The sequence below is a fragment of the Thermobia domestica genome, chromosome 5 (assembly GCF_964235325.1).
Source record: "Thermobia domestica chromosome 5, izTheDome1.hap1.1, whole genome shotgun sequence".
Taxonomy (NCBI): domain Eukaryota; kingdom Metazoa; phylum Arthropoda; class Insecta; order Zygentoma; family Lepismatidae; genus Thermobia; species Thermobia domestica.
This window is the reverse complement of record NC_137458.1, coordinates 202,290,485-202,308,981: the sequence shown is the minus strand read 5'-3', so window position 1 is coordinate 202,308,981 and position 18,497 is coordinate 202,290,485. Positions and strand designations below refer to the sequence as shown.

At 36.5% G+C, this 18,497-nt stretch overlaps 1 protein-coding gene across 1 annotated transcript in view; it reads left to right on the top strand.

The window, feature by feature from the left end:
* LOC145686348 (arrestin domain-containing protein 3-like) overlaps positions 1-18,497 on the top strand; it is a 510,445-nt gene that overhangs the window by 315,808 nt on the left and 176,140 nt on the right. The window lies entirely within an intron of this gene.

Here is an 18,497-nt window from a genome sequence, read left to right as displayed (position 1 = left end):
TATGTTAACAGGTTCTTATGGAAAAATACCTGAGGAAAACGATGGCGAAAAGTCTACCACGCTCCAAGGTAGGGTAAGGCCGCTATGGAGAATTTTCCAACATGGCCGCCACGCGCTACTACTATTCGCAAAGTTTCACTTATGCGCCTCCTGTGCCCCTCCTAATTAACATAAAGCAATGTGTAATACAGTTTTGTAAAGTTTATAGAATGTAGATACCAACGATGTTACATTGTTTCCCTTTTGCCCACCGACTAGAAGAAGAAGAAATTTTTAAAAAATCACAAAAAACACGATTCATTCAGAAAATATTTCATCTCTGGCAACTAGTGCTCTCAAACGGGTCGGGTTGGGTCAGGTCAACTCGGGTCGGGTTGTCGGGTCGGGTCAGTCGGGTCAGCTCGGGTCGGCTTGCCGGGTCAGGCTACTCGGGTCGGGTTGTCGGGTCGGGTCAGTCGGGTCAGCTCGGGTCGGGTTGTCGGGTCGGGTTATTCGGGTCGGATCAATCGGGTCAGCTCGGGTCGGGTTGTCGGGTCAGCCTGGGTCAGGTTATCGGGTCAGGTCACTCGTGTCGGGTTATCGGGTTGTCGGTCCGGTCAGTCGGGTCTGTTCACTTTGGTCAACTGAGTTTAGGTTGAGTTTAAACTCGGCTGGAGTTGAAAGCTGCTGTTTTTCACTAGCTGCCTAATTAAAAATAGGAATTTTCAATTGATTTTATAGAAACCATTAATCTATTTTGAACACTTGCAGCTAGTGTTTTTATGGTAAATGCTTATTTTTGTACTTGTGTGTACTTTAATTTTTAAATGTGGAAGATTGATTTTACCAATCGACTGTAATATTAATATCTACGCCAATATGGAGTCTGGATTTAGAACACTAGAAATTGTTTAAGCAACACCAAAAGAGATATTGGATATGGACGACCAAGCCCAAGCAGGGCCGCGGTGGCTCAGCGGTAGAGAATTCATCTCTGGTGAATGGTGTCCATGGTTCGATCCCAGCTTGTGCTGAGTAGGCTTTGTGGTGGAGAAACGCCGTATAGTGGGTTTTCTCGGGGTCCCCTGTTTCCTCCCACTTTCTTCATTCCACCATTTCATTCATTTCTCATGGTCACCGTATCCCTTAGCCTCGGTGCAGAATCGAGGGACCTTCAACTGAATATTTCATTTTATTTCACCAAGCCCAAGGACATCGATACAAGAACAAGATAAAGATTGGATATGCAAGACGAATTGCATAGTCTCCTTGCTATGCTTGCAAGGCGAATTGCTCTTGGCCTTGTTTTGGTGATCACCAAGTAGCGATGAGCATATTTTCTTGCTTTCCGTATAGTATGAAAGACCATAATCAAAATCAAACTTGCTCTTCATTTGTACCGATGAGGCGAGCATTCTTGGCTCTTGTATAGCATGAAAGACCACCACGACTACGAAATGCAAGACCAAGACTTGACTTCAAGACAAAGATTAAGATGCAATATTGATGACCAAGACCCAGGGACCGAATTGTTTGAATTTCATTTGTTGGGCTGAAAGTGATGAAATAAAATTAGTACTTTACAATTAAATATCATACTGTATTTTTAAATTTTAAATTACAAAATTCATATTATGTATCTTCTTACGTGCAACTATATATACTGTAAAATACGTTTTAATTACCGAGAAAGAAAAATCAAAGTGACGCGGATCCCGGAACCATAAGAAGTTATTTTGGAATGAAAGTTGTAGGGTTGGAAAAAAAATCACAGGTGTTCTCCCGTTTCCTCAACCCTTATCATTGTAGTTAAACGATTTCCTTTTTTCTCCGCCAAGAGACTCTTGCTACTGCGTTCCGAGAAGACTCACTGCCTTCCGAGCAGGTGAGAACACTGACCTTGAAGAAAAATTTCGTCACATAGAACTAAATCAAGAAAGAAAATAAATTTCTCCCACTTCGGACATTAAAATGAATATATGCTACACAACTTAATCTACATTCATTATGTTGAATATAAGAATTACATGTACGAGTATAATGTGTATACAATTATGTTAAGTTCTGTTACATGCAACTTTAAATCACCTAACCAATGTTAAACACTAATAAATTTTAATTTTTAATGTTAATTAAAATACTTGGTAATATGTCATAAGGAGCTATAGCAGATATATCTTCGCTTATAATATCACTTTTATCTTAATCGTCATCCATGTCAACTTCCACAGAATGACAACTTGCACCTCAACAATGAGTAGAGCATTTGTACATATCATTGCTTGCCTTCTGCGTATGCAATGCAGGGTAACACATTGTGTTTTGCTGCATTCTCATTTCACAAATTTTAATTAATAATAGGGACCTGGTGATTGAGCCATTTTAACTGGTGTCAGATGTTCGTGACGCAATCCCCAGCTACATTTCATTAGCCATCCACTGTTGACTGTGCTGATACACTCGTTGACTATGAAATTTGCAAACATCTATTGGGGAATTTGTCCTTCCGGTTTCACCTGAACTGTTGATTTAGTCGCTCGTGATGTAAACATTCGAAACACCATTTCGTTTAGTGTATAAGGTAGGCCAAAATTTCGTGATCAGCAATGTTAACTTCTTTCGATTTCCCAGCTGTCTTGATATCAGCAGCATGTTTCTTAACATCTAATTCCTCTTTAACATTTTGATAGTGTCACATTTTCTTAGGACGTATGACTTTGATGTATCACTTTTCTCATTGGGCCTGGACTACTATTCCAACGCCTGTTACTCTGTGCTCAAACAACTGACTTTGATTTGAAAAAAGTGTTTCCTTACAAGCTCTGCTCGTACCCTCCTTCATTATTTGATAGATGCTGGCATATGAGAGATTCTAGAATGGCTCAACTTGTTAAAGTCATACGTGAGCGAGTAATAATGGAAGTAAGTTTGCCTGAAGATGTGCAGTATGTGATTGATGATGGGCCATGAACGTCATGGAAGGTGTTGCATTAGCCCGCAAGTATCCTACTGACATTATAGGTGATGACACTGTTATTCTAGTCCTGTGAGTACATCACTTCAGTAATGAGTGTCATGATATTCTTTTCTGCCTGCAGACAAAGCGAACTGCAAAAACAGAGTGTCTATGAGAATAATAAAATCAACCAAAAACTTGATGATGAAACTTACTCTCGCATTCTATTCGCGCGTCGTACGTTAGGGCAAGATGCAACATCAAAACCGTACGGTCTAGGGAAATGTGACTCCATCAAAATGTTAAAGAGGAATGAGAGGTTTAAGAAACATTCTACTGGTTTCAAGACAGCTGAGAAATAGAAAGAAGTTGTTAACATTCATGGTCACGAAACTATGTTGGATATTCAAAACGATATACAAAACGATATATGGTTTCGAATGTTTACATCAAGGGCGACAAAATTGACAGTTCAGGTGAAACTGGAAGGATTGCCTCCCTCAATAGATGCCTGTAAATTTCATAGTCAACGAGTGTATCATCACACTCAACAGTGGATTGGTAATGAAATGTAGTTGGCGATGGGAATTGTGTCACGAACATCTGACAGCAGTGAAGATGGTTCAATCACCAACTCCCAATTATTTATTAAAATTTGTGAAATGCGAATTCTTGCGAAAAACCACAACATATATAATTAAGTGCGACATGTAAACCTCTACCTCGGTAGTCCAGCCTTAGTTCCTACCTTCAGAAACTTTTTTTAAAGAGGAACCACTGGATAAACCCACCGAAATACGAGTTTACTTTCGCACTACGTGTAATGGAGCAACGGATATTTTCCATTAAAATTCCTCGCAAATTCCGCTTCAATTATCTTTAACCTTAGGGCCAGCCCTACCGAATTGGTCTAAATGGAGTAGCCAGACGAAGAGTGTTCTGGGAGAAGGCAGCAGTTCTCCAGTAGCCAAGTTGGCGGAAATCATAGTGATTGGTACGGCAACTTGGACATTAGTCCCAGGCGTGGTCAGAGTGACTTTAACGGTTGGGATATTGCGGGGTGGAAGGCAACGGGAAACCACCACTCTATTTTCCCTAGTTTGCTGACAGCAAAAAGAGAACATATGAACAATGGTCTTTCGCAGGTCAAAATGTAGTTCCGGAGGTAAAATATCCCCCCATTCGGATCTCCGGGAGGGGGATGGCTTGGGAAGGACTATTGGACGAGAAAGTAATAATGGGGGAAGACAAACAGAGAAAAAAGACAAGGAAGAGCAAAAGGTTTAGGATAGGAACATGGAACGTACGTACTATGTTACAGGGAGGAAAATTAGAAAATCTTAAAGAAGAAATGAAACAAAATAATTTAGATTTGGTAGGAGTTTGTGAAGTTAGATGGGAAGGTAATGGGGTATTGAATAGCGAAGGATATAGAATGTTTTACTCAGGTAATGAAAAGGGCGGTCATAATGGCGTAGGAATAATTCTTGGAAAGCGCTTAAAGGAGAAGGTAGTGAAAGTAGAATTTATTGATGATAGAGTTATGATGTTAAGACTTAAAGGGAAAACGAAGGATCTAGTGGTGATACAGACATATGCACCGACGACTTCGCATGCAAATGAAGAAGTCGAGGAAAATTATGAGAAAATAGAAGAAATTATAGATAGGGAGAAGAAAGGTGCATGCATAATTCTAATGGGAGATTTCAATGCAGTTGTGGGAGAAAAACAGGAAGGTAGTATCGTAGGCAAATATGGTTTAGGCGAAAGAAATGAAAGGGGAGAGGGACTGGTGAATTTCTGTAGACAGAATTCACTAGTAATTGGGAACACTTGGTTCAATCAGCACAAGAGAAGAAGATATACATGGAAATCACCAATAGACGGCGGAAGATATCAGATAGACTATGTTATGATTCAGGACAGGTATCGTAATAGCTTAAAGAACGCGAAGACCCTTCCCGGGGCTGATATTTTCTCTGATCATAATCTTGTGCTGGCCGAAGTAGATATTCAACTGAAAAATGTAGGCAGAAGAAAAGTAGGTAACAAAGTGTTGAATACTAAAAAGTTGAAAAACGAGGAAATAAGAAATCTTTTCGCTGAAAAATTCGAAGAAAAATGTTCAAACGAGGAAAGGATAGGCGCAGGTAGTAACGCACGGTGGGAACATATTAAATGTTGCTTACAGCAGGCGGCAGAAGAAGCAGTAGGTTACCGCGAACACAAAACTGCTAAGAAACCATGGGTTACGGAGCAGATGTTGCAGAAAATGAGGGAGAGGAAGATGTGGAAACAGGTTGATACAGAAAAGGGCAGAAAGATGTACAGAAAGTTAAATAATGAATTACGAAGAGAAACAGACAAAGCGAGGGAAGAGTTTTACAAAAGAAAATGCGAGGACATACCGTAGAAGAATTAGAAAGAGTTGGGAAATATGAGGAAATGTACAAGGAGGTGACATCTATGGAATTTCGGAGGAAACAAGGGAGTATTATGATGGCAGTAGAAAATAAGAATGGGAAGGTAGTCAGCGAGAGAAATGAGGTCATAGGAAGGTGGAAAGAATACGTTGAAGACTTATATGAGAGTAGGGATAGACCGTGTAGCCTAAATATTGAAGTGGAAAATGAAGTAGGCGAGGATGATAAAGGATTTAGTATTCTTCGGGATGAGTTTGAAAAGGCTATATCCAAGATTAGGAATGGAAAGGCAACAGGAATAGATAACATACTAATTGAATTCATTAAAAATATAGGAGACAAGGGAAAGAAAGAATTGTGGCGACTATGCAGTGAAATATATGAAACAGGAGAATGGCCAAGAGACTTTCTGAAAACGATCATGATACCGATGGCTAAGAAATCGAACCCAAAGAGATGTGAGGATTATAGAACTATTAGTCTCATATCTCATGCAGCTAAAATTCTGCTCCGAATACTGAACAGAAGGTTATATGGAAGAACAAATAAAGATGTTGAGGAAGAGCAGTTCGGGTTCAGAAGAGGCAAGGGCACAAGAGATGCTATTGGATTATTAAGGGTGATCGGTGAAAGATTTATAGAAAAAGGGAAAGAGGTGTATGTTGTATTTATTGATCTAGAAAAGGCTTTTGACCGCGTGAATTGGGAATTGTTGTTGGGAGTTCTAACAAAGATAGGGTTGGAATGGAAAGATAGAAGACTCATAAGAAACTTATACATGAACCAACAAGTAAGTGTTAGGATAGGGGAAGAACTGACGGAAGAGAGTGGAATTGGAAGGGGAGTTCGACAAGGATGCTGCCTCTCGCCAACACTATTTAATGTCTATCTAGAAGAAATAGTGAATAAGAGCCTACATGATGATGATGGCATTTCGGTAGGAGGTAGAATGATTAGATGTATAAGATTTGCAGACGATATGGCGCTTGTTGCAGAATCTGAAAAGAAAATCAATAAAATGTTAGAAAAAATGAGAAAGGGCTTTGAAGAATATGGGATGAAAATAAATGTTAGAAAGACAAAAGCCATGGTGATTGGAACGAAGGGGTCTTTGTCAAATATAAAAGTAGGAGGGGAGAAAATAGAACAAGTGAATAGTTTTCGATACCTGGGTAGTGTTCTTAGTAATGACATGAAATGCGAACGTGAAATAAAAGCAAGGATATGAATGGCGAAAGAAGCCTTTAAAAGAAAGAAAAGTCTGTTTTGTGGGACCCTGAACAAAGAGTTGAGAAAAAGACTCATAAAATGTTTCGTGTGGAGTGTTGTACTGTATGGGGCGGAAACGTGGACCTTACGTAAAGGCGACGAAAATCGACTGGAAGCCTTCGAAATGTGGGCGTGGAGAAGAATGGAAAGAATTAGTTGGGTCGAGCGGAAAACGAATGAGAGAGTGTTAGAAATGGTGGGTGAGAAAAGAACACTTTTAGATATTATTAGGAAAAGGAAGAGAAACTGGTTGGGACATTGCCTAAGAAAAGATTGTATCATGAGGGACGTCCTAGAAGGTATGGTGGCGGGAAAGAGAGGGAGGGGGCGAAAGAGAGTACAATTAATGGATGATATTAAAACAGAAAGATCATACGCGAAGACGAAAAGGTTAGCGGAGGACCTTGGAGCATGGAAGCTTCTCAGCTGCGGCAAGTGACCTGCCAATAATGGCAGAATACCTATGATGATGATGATATAGGCAAAAAATAGTTTTTTCAATGAATACCCAAATAATGAGGTAAAGATCTAATTTACTCTCTCAAATTCTAAATCCCCAAAATTCCAAGGCAGTTAACAATGCATTATAACAAAATTATATAGCCAACAATAACGAATAAATACTTAACAAATAATCAATATAGGAAAAATTGATAAACATGGAAAGCTTTAAATAGTTCAAAATATTCACAGCCTTAAATTGCGAACGAATAATTTAGTGACATTCGAACCAAACGAAGTTTTCACTCTCTTATTTTTTTTTTTTTTTTACAAAAAATGTTTACCAAATCCGTTCCTACTTTTTAATATGAAACCCTCCTTCAAAATTCCAAAATAGAAGAGGGTTTATGTTCAAATTTAAATATAATTACTTCTTTAGCTCTACTTTTACCTCTTTCGTTTGCTGCCATTAAATTTATGAGACCAAATGGAATCTTGACCTCGGCAAGGAAAGTGAATACCGTCAATGACCGAGTCCTCTATAAATTTAAAATAAAAACAAAATTCCAAGAGAGGATAAGTATAGAGAAAATTTCCATTAACTCACTCATTTTTCCTTCAATCGCTCATAAATATAGTTCGGGCCTAAAAGGCTCTCAAAAATGGTAACAACTTACTCTTAATTTAGAAACCAAAATACCTGGTACTCCGATTATGCATTAATTTTACCTTCATTTGCACTCTTTCAAGTCTTCCAAAGCCATCAAGTCACTCAAAACTAATTCTCAACTGTTATTCCATTAACACATACTATTTTAAGTTCCCATATTCTTATCAAGCTCCGCTATTTTCTTCCCTACATTACACTCACCGCATCTTCCAGTCAACAGGAAGAGCTTTCGGTGGTATGCGAGGTGGAATCCTTCGCTGTGAGGTCAGCTACTTACTCGCGCAGCAGGTCTCGGCAACAAGCTAACTACGTAGTAGCGTGACAATTCAGGGTTGCCACCTACTTTTGCGGAAGCCTTGAAAGGGGATTATATTTACAAATAAGTTTTCATACAATTATAATAATTAATCGTGTCATATAAAGCTTCCTGGGGTCAGGGGACAAAATGTTTATACCAACCAAACAGAGATTAATTATTAGAATTTTTTATTACCCCAATTTTCCTTTCTTTCCAAACCTTATGATCGTTCGTTCTTTACAATTCTTCCCTCCCATTCTCAGATGTACAAGCATTTATCAAAGACGACTACAAAACGAGAACAAACACAATGATGAAGGATGATATACTCTTCCTTCAGGAAAAGAATGAAACACAAAAAACAAACACCAAAAGTTACAACAAACATTTTTAAGTGCATATTAAATATCTCATTTTACCTAGGATTAGTTGACAATTTTAATTTCAATTACTACCTATAATTTCAACATTTTCAGCTGGTATATACTTTGTGGAAAACCTAACATGGCGTTTTATTCTTATTTGCGGGTTCCCAATTTTCTCTAGCCACACAGTATTGGGCCTTGACTTACTCAGGACACGGAAATGCCCGCCATAGATTGCCGTGATTTTTGGATTAAAATGCTTTTCAGCACATAATTTCAATGCCTGTTTCACCAAAACAGAATCACCAATTTCAAGGTTTACCGGTACATGTTTTTGGGAATAAACCTTTTCGCTGTTTCCAGGATCTTTCAATATTCTTACAAATATTTTCAAATTTCTGTTCTGTATTTTGATCTTCGTCCAGAACTTCACGATCCATTAACCATTCAGCATCCAAAGGATGAAAAAAATTCCTTCCCATAAAAGCTTCACATGGTGCGAGGCCAATACTTTCACTTTGGCTCATGTTGATAGTAAACCCTATTTTCGATATTAAGTAGGCCCAATTTCTTTCATTCTTATCAATATATGCCCTGATCAATTTTTTTACCGAACGCACCGTTCTTTCTGACTGATTATATGGGAAGGTTTTTATCCCTTGAATACCATAGGTATATAGGAATTATGTGAAGTATTCTGAACCAAAGTAAGATGCTCCGTCATGGAGGATTTTCCACGGAAAACCGTACTGTAGAAACAGTCCAAGTAACTTAGAACAAATAATTTTAGAGGATAAACGCCTCAAAGGTTCTAACATTCCAGATCTGCTGAATGAGTCAGTTACGACTAAGATATATTCATAACCTGAGCTTTTAGGAAGGCGACCGGCCGTGTCAATATGCCAGGCATAATTTGGATGTTTGATTTTCCTAGAAAATAGATTCCCATTGGTTTTGAAACACTTTCCTTACAGGTTTGACAAATATGGCACATTTTTATATACTCTATTATATGTCAACCATATGAGGACATGCATAACGGGAAGACGCTTTCGCTATAGTCTTTCTCACACCGATGTGTACACCATTAACTAAGGGTTGGTGGTATATTCAATAATAGAATTGATTAAAGTTGAAGGAATAAGAACTCGAAAACCACTCCCACCTTTCCCTTTTGTTTTCTTCAAGAGGATATTTTGTTGAAGTTTATATTGGCTTACCTCCTCCTTTCGTTCTAGCTTATCAATTATCTTTTTCAAATGTGAATCCTTACGCTGTTGTTCTGCTAAGGGATCACTGAAATTAGGATACTTCCAGAAATTGAAAAATGAAACCACGATCTTTTACCACTTCTAGAACATTCTCGTCTTTAGTATAAAACTCTAAATGATTTCCAACCCTGGAATGATTTCCAGCGACTGAATTGACTAAAACTCTAATGTGGACAATTCGGAATTTATAACGAGCTATTTTCTCGAGTAAGGTTCCATAGCGTCTCTGGCGCTTATGATTTGTTATAAGCCAGGTTAAACTTTTCGAATCAGAATAAACTACAAATGGATTTTGCAAATAGTATTCAAAATTTTCTAAGCAAAGGCATAAAGATTTCATCTCCAACTCGAAAATGTTCTTAATCCAATCTGATGGACGAATAGTTTTTGAGAACAGGGGAACTGGTCGTAAATTCCCTTTTTCATCATATTGTGAAAGGACCCCAGAAAAATGACGGAGACTAGAATCGCAGTGAATTACGAAACGAGTTTATATCCGGGACCTTTAATATTACAGCTCACAGAAAGCTTGTTTTAATTTTTGAAGAGCTTGATCATGAATCTTTGTGCATTTAAAAGGATGTTTAGTAGACCTAAGTTCTTGTTGTGGTGCTATTAATTCTGAATAATTATATGTAAACTTTAGAAAATAAATTAAAGAAGGAACAAATTCTATTAACTCCTTTTCGATTCTTTGGTCGAGGAATATCTTGAATCGCCTAAATTCGCTCTGGATCTATACTCATATTACCGTTTTGAAAACGGAAGCCCAAATACTTAATACTAGTTTGAAATAGATGAGTTTTCTTAGGGGAAATTGTAATACCCCATTTCCTAAGACGGGATAATATCTCTTCAACTAGTTTTTTTATGACTTTCAAGATCCGAACTGAACAATAAAATATCATCAAAGAATATTTCAAGGTTTTTACCAATAAGGTCATGGATCACTTTATTCATTATATTACTCAGAACGAATGGAGAAACCATCAGTCCGATAGGGCAGTCAGTAAAACGATAAACCTTATTCTTTGTTACAAAAGCAGTATAATTCCTACATTCCTCCGACCAGGATAATTGATAGAAACTACTTCTGATATCGAAAATTGAAAAATCGAATGATTTGAAATACTAGAAATTACATTTTCCATATTCGGAGACGGAAAGCTCTAAGCAATTATTCTCTTATTGATTCCACCAAACGCCACTACGAGCCTTTTACTTTTATCAGCATTTGTAACTAAGAAACAGGGAGACGTAAAGGGGTAATGATCAATTTCTTCAACAATCCCTTCTTTAACTAAATTCTGAATACATGCCTCAAGTTTCTTTTGTTTATTGGTGAGCATCTGGTACGGCTGTTGACGAATAGAAGTATTATCAGATAAGTCAATATTATATTGAAAATTTTTTAACTTTCCCTATCTTAGTAGTTACAAAATCAGAATATTTTTCTACTAAATTATCAACATACTCTTGCAATTCAGGAATTTCCTGTAAAAGTTCTGATGAAACTTTATAATTACCTTTTCTTTCTTCCCTTTCGGACTCCTCCGGATGTAAAAGTGAATGATCAAACTGCACCTCCAGTTCAGGATAAAAGGAAGCTCCAACTGCAGCATCTCTCCTGCATACACCTGAAGCCACAGTAGTGGCAATGTTGATGTTGACGCCATCCCCATCGTGTTCGAAATGTTTGGAGTAATACTAGTGTGAGTAAAGTTTTTGGGAGCCAAAGGAGCGTGCTGGTTGCTTTCCACTGACCTCTTCCGTAGAAATAGATAGAGAAGAGCGACGAGTAACTGCTAATAACGAAGTTTCTCGTATAGGTACAGTTAATCTTCGAGATTGGACCTTATACACTCCATTGGATATATCGATCACTGCATTATATTTAGAATGAAAACTGTTCTCTAGTAAGATGTCAAAATCCTTGGCTTCAAAAATTTTAAAGGAGTTCGGAAAATTGCTGCCTTCCCCTTTTGAAGTAGATTCTAATACGCTGATTTACCGTAACTTGGATATTTCCTAATCCAGTAGTCTGAACACTGACATTTTCCACTTTAATTTTGCACTGTTTTTGCAATAGATCAAAATACCTTATACTAACGTAATTACACGTACTCCCAGAAACAACTTACACACTCCCCTTTTATGTAAACCTTAACAGTTATTAAGTTTTGAGAAAAGGGGGTATTCTCCCATAAGATCTTACTCTCCCTTGACCAATCACAAAGTTGGACACAATCCTCTACACATGTCTGAATATTCTCACCAATATGTTCAACACTCTTACTTAACAATTGAGGGGGATTATAATAACACCTTTGAGTTGGTTGATTGCATGATTACCTGATCTTTAGTATTTTTAACACCTACCATGGCAGACGATTTCCGGGATGGTACCATATCCCGATTTCCCCTAACAGGTGTTCACAGTTTATAATAATTTGACTTATACCTATGCAACATATAATACGAAGCTGACAAAGACATTAATTGCTCAAACGTGTTAGGCATCCCATGTTCTACCAAAAACATATGGGCAGAAGGACAGACCATGTTACATATAAGATCACAAAAAAATTCACTAAATGACATGTCAAGGACGTTAATAATGCTTAATTTAAGTTCTACAAACTCTAAAAGTGTTTAATCTTCACTCTGCATTGTGTAAAAATATTTTGACATAAACTGGGTACGGGCAACAGTTGAAATAAATCGGAGCATAGTTCTCCTGCAAATAGTTTGCCATGAATAAGAACCACCGATAAGGACATGTATCATTTCCCGAATTTCACCTCTATAACGTGAAAGAGAGGCAATGAGAACCAAATCTAAGGGTAGACTTTTACTCCTCACAATACTATTCAATTTCAATAGAAATTTAAATGTTAGCTCCGTATTAGAACCATCTATAAGAGGGAGTGAGTTTATTTCATTAATTCGAGCTCAATAAACACCATCCAAAGCTTGTTTACTAAAATTTAGGGTCAAAATATTCGAAAAGGAAGCATTTTGAATAGTACTCCAATTTCATTACAACCCCTGGATCCGCCACTGAAGGTTAGTTGGGTTAGTGGTTGACTAATTCCACCCCGCGCCTTCAAATATTGGGTTTTCAAATTCATACGAGTACACCAAAAACTCATCACTACTTGTACTAGAGGATTCACCCTCATTATTATGTCCGGAAGGAAAATTTAAATCTCTGGCTCGCCTATTGTAATTCTGTGCCATATTGCTAACGTCCTCCATAATACAAAAATATATCAATAATACTATAATTTTATAAAATGACCCCAGTGTTAGGCACATGAAAGTTTTAATCCTCAACCGCTCAATTCCAAACTTTACACAAAACAACGGGATTCTCATACTAATCTCTATTTTTACAAAGATCCCTTCCACATATTCAAATCTTAGAAAGTATATCCTGTTGACTAGAAGATGTTTTTAAATTATACACATTGCGAAAAACCACAACATATATAATTAAGTGCGACATGTAAACCTCTACCTCGGTAGGCCAGCCTTAGTTCCTACCTTCAGAAACTTTTTTAAAAGAGGAACCACTGGACAAACCCACCGAAATACGAGTTTACTTTCGCACTACGTGTAATGGAGCAACGGATACTTTCCAAAAAATTCCTCGCAAATTCCGCTTCAATTATCTTTAACCTTATAGGCAAAAATAGTTTTTTCAATGAATATCCAAATAGTGAGGTAAAGATCTAATCTACTGTCTGAAATTCTTAAGCAAAATTCCAAGGCAGTTAACAATGCATTATAACAAAATTATATAGCCAACAATAACGAATAAATACTTAACAAATAATCAATATAGGAAAAATTGATAAACATGGAAAGCTTTAAATAGTTCAAAATATTCACAGCCTTAAATTGCGAACGAATAATTTAGTGACATTCGAACCAAACGAAGTTTTCACTCTCTTATTTTTATTTTTTTTTACAAAAAATGTTTACCAAATCCGTTCCTACTTTTTAATATGAAACCCTCCTTCAAAATTCCAAAATAGAAGAGGATTTATGTTCAAATTTAAATATAATTACTTCTTTAGCTCTACTTTTACCTCTTTCGTTTGCTGCCATTAAATTTATGAGACCAAATGGAATCTTGACCTCGGCAAGGAAAGTGAATATCGTCAATGACCGAGTCCTCTATAAATTTAAAATAAAAACAAAATTCCAAGAAAGGATAAGTATAGAGAAAATTTCCATTAACTCACTCATTTTTCCTTCAATCCCTCATAAATATAGTTCGGGCCTAAAAGGCTCTCAAAAATGGTAACAACTTACTCTTAATTTAGAAACCAAAATACCTGGTACTCCGATTATGCATTAATTTTACCTTCATTTGCACTCTTTCAAGTCTTCCAAAGCCATCAAGTCACTCAAAACTAATTCTCAACTGTTATTCCATTAACACATACTATTTTAAGTTCCCATATTCTTATCAAGCTCCGCTATTTTCTTCCCTACATTACACTCACCGCATCTTCCAGTCAACAGGAAGAGCTTTCGGTGGTATGCGAGGTGGAATCCTTCGCTGTGAGGTCAGCTACTTACTCGCGCAGCAGGTCTCGGCAACAAGCTAACTACGTAGTAGCGTGACAAGTCAGGGCTGCCATCTACATTCGCGGAAGACTTGAAACAGGGTTTCATTTACAAATAAGTTTTAATACAATTAATAATTAATTGTATCAGAATGCAGCATAACACAGTGTGTTACCGTACATTGTGTACGCAGAAGGCAAGCAATGATAAAAAGAAATGCTTGTACGCATTTTAGAGATGCAAGTTGTTGTCATTATGTGGAAATTGACATGGATGATGATATTGAGATGAAAGTAATATTATAAACGAAAATATATATCTGCTATAGCTGCCTATGACACATTCCCAAGTATGTTAATTAACTTTGAAAATTGAAATTTATTAGTGTTAAACATTGCTTAGTTCATTTACAGTTACATGTAACAGAAATTATAATAGTTGTATACACATTATACTCGTGCATGTAATTTTTATATTCAACATAATGCATATAGGTAAAGTTGTGTAGCGTATATGCATTTGTATGTACGTAAGTAATCTGTAACACACAGAAACTATTGAACACTGTACTGGATATAAAACTGTAGTGTACCATGGAAAAGAATATTGTAATATAAATATTGTTTTAAAAGACTTGTTTAAGAGTTTGCTTTCAATTGATAGAAAGAATAATGATCCAAATATTGAACAATCCTCATCATATAATGAAATCAAGTATTAAATTATACATTACAAGAAGTTCGCGGTTCAGTGTTTTTTTCTACCTAAATTTGTTAGGTTGTTAGGGCCCATATCCACTTCTATTAGTCAATTTTCCAGTTGGAACAAATGAGGGCAACTATTACATTGCATGGTGTTCTCATACAATGGTATACTTCCTCCAGTAAAATCCGCGATACAGCATGCGTATACAGCAATTATAATTCTTCAATACTAAATAAATCGATAAATAAATAACTTATTTGAATTTTTCGAACTTTCTTCTTCTTCTTCTTCTATCTTGTAGGTCAAATAGGTATCAATTCTACATAGTTGAAATCTGCTGTCTATAAGCTTTACAACGATGTACGTCATGACACTGTGGTAGTTAGGATGGTCGTAGGTCGCAGGACGTTCTTATATATAATGGTCTATTTCCTCCATTATAATCGGTAATACAGCTCATAAAAGGTATTTCATATTGGGACACCTTCCTCGGTCTAAATCTTAGTGGCTGTTGTACATCTTACATACAAATGTGTAAGTTATGTAATAACGAATTTTTATTATGCTGCTGTACACACAGCGTTGCCAGAGATGAAATACTTTCAGAAAAATATAATTTTTTGTGACTTTTAAAAATTTCTTCTTCTTTTTCTTCTAATCGGTAGACAAAATGGAAAGTAATGTTACATCGTTGGAATCTGCATTCTATAAGCTTTACAATGATGTAAGTCATGATACTGTGGTAGTTAGGATGGTCGTAGGTCGAAGGGTGTTCTCATGTAGTAGTCTATTTCCTCCTTTGAAATCAGTTATACAGCCTATAAAGGATACCCCGTATTGGGACACCTTCTTCGGCCTAGATCTCAGTGGCTGTTGTACATCTTACAAACAAATATGTAAGAAATTTAATAATGAATTTTTAGTTGCACTGCTGACTCAGTGTTGCCAGAGATGAAATATTTTCTGAAAGAATCGAGTTTTTTGTGATTTTCTAAAATTTCAATTTCTTCTTCTTCTTCTAGTCTGTGGGCAAAATGGGCAATAATGTTACATCGTTGGTATTTACATTCTATAAGCTTTACAAAACTGTATTACTCATTGCTCTATGTTAATTAGGAGAGGCACAGGAGGCGCATAAGTGAAACTTTGCGAATAGTAGTAGCGCGTGGCAGCCATGTTTGAAAATTCTCCAAGGTGGCCTTACCCCATCTCGGAGAGTGGTTGCCTTTTTGCCATCGTTTTCCTCGGGTATTTTTCGATAAGAACCCGTTAACATACATTGTATCGCAATTTGTTCTCGGTTCAGCCATTTTTTGACCTTTTTTTTCTAGTCTACAATGCAGGTACTAAGTTATTAGGCATATTTATCTATTGATGCATAAAATATAATTCTATCTTGAATTTTCCATGGTAAGACTAAGTATTTGAATTAGCAAGGGTGTTCTCTTCCATGCTGTTTTTGAAATGTCAAAATTCTTTAATAATTAGTAGTTATATTTTTCAAACAGTATTGTTATGACTGTAACATTCTTAACATGTATAAGAACATTTAGATGCGATGTTTTAAAATTTAATAGTTTTACCATGTCTTCCTCCCAGCACATCTTAAGGGACATAGATTCCTAAATATTCACATGTCGTATTTTAATCCTTTACATTGCTATCTCCGGTTGAAAAATCATCAATTCCTAAGATTACAGGACAAAGTAAAGGCTTTATCTGTTATTTGTTTAAATACACTCTCCCCTAGGCCGAGAGCTCTAGGGGCCACGTAGTCAACATATGTGTCTTTGTCGGGGGAGACCCTGATTCGATTCGCAGTGGGAGCTCATGTCCTTTGGACTGTGCCTTAAGCTGTAAATCCACGTCTCGTATAGCATCGCTTCTGAAAGGACGCTAAACTCAAATCAAATGAAAACCATATCATTCCTAGGTTATATGATCCTCCATTTAATGGAATATAGAAAAGCAACGAACAAAATCTGGAGCAGTCAATGCAGCTTGGAAGTTCTGATTTCAAACTGAAAGGCTCTCTTTCAGAGTCATTCTTACAAGATTAGCGGCATACTAACACATGAATTATGCAGTAGTCAAACCATTAGTATAAAGCTAATCACAATCAAAAATGACTCTGAATAGGGCCTAGAAATTTTAATATTATAGTGTGCACTATATTGTATTATAGTGTATATTTACAGTGTATACGTATTTTATACTGTCAGATTGGATAGTATGGCTGATTAAAAGTATTAAAGTATTATTCCTCTTTCTTTCGTACGTGTTTGTGTAAGAGATTAACAACTGCAGATTTGGGTCGGAACTTACGGACAATTGGCAACAGCAGCCCGATACTAAAGTAAGGGATAAATGTAATGATATTTCGACTAGTGGATAAGAATTTGAACATTTTGCTTAATGATAAACAATGAAAACTTCCAGATTAGTGCGGAATGATACTAAACTTATTTTTATTGTGACCGAGTTACAACTATTTAAATATCTGAAGATACATAATATAGAGTTTATTTTTAAGTAAAATTTATCACTTGTTTGATATTTTATAGATTAAACGCCAAACGAGAATAATTAGAATTGTATTCTAAAGTAGCCAAAACCAACTTTTACAAAATCATTGTTCAAATGCAAAAATCAGATATGCTTAGGAATTGTTACGCCATTACTGTTAGTTATGTAACCATATACAACTCTATTAGGTAGTTGTGTTGGAACAATAAGATTTGGGTACTACGTCATGCCTTTACATGCATGTAGTTAATTAAACATAGGTAATGTGCAAGTGACTTATAATGGACCAAAGGCCACGTCTATCTTCTATGAATGATGTAATTCACCTCATGTAAGGTTATAAGTAGATAAATCTGTTTATAGAAATTCGAGGGATATATCAACTGTTTAGGACAACATTTTATTGCAGCTGAAATTGGTTTTTACAAATACGTAAATAAATACAAAGAAATAAAAATTAAATCAGTTGAGAATGCTCCATGAACATTGCCAGAATGAACTTAAATCTTTTTGTCCGCAACTTCTTCTGTTTCTCGTAAAAATTAGCAAAATATCATCTCTCTATGAATTACGGTTCCCGAGATATAGCTCCTTAAGTCTCCCGAAATAGGAGCTATTTTTTTTACCAATATCTCGGGAACGGTAAGTCATAGAGAGACGATATTGGTGTTAATCAATACCTAAGAAGATGGTAAGGTTTTGGTACCAATATAACTGGTGGCCACTGGCCAAACCACTGGCCAGTTAAACAGTGGCCACCGGTTAATATTTGGTTCCAAAATGTTCATCATCCTCTTAGGTATTGATCAACACCAATATGATCTCTATATGGCTTACGGTTCCCAAGATATGGCTCCTTAAATCTTTGGAAATTGACCATTTTTTTTGCCAGTATCTCGGGAACGGTAAGAGTAACGCGAAAACTTCCATCACTTTCTCAGATAAATTTTGATGCTTTATCGAATGAAGTGCTCAAAAATAAAAACTTGTAAATAACAGACAAACAGACACACACA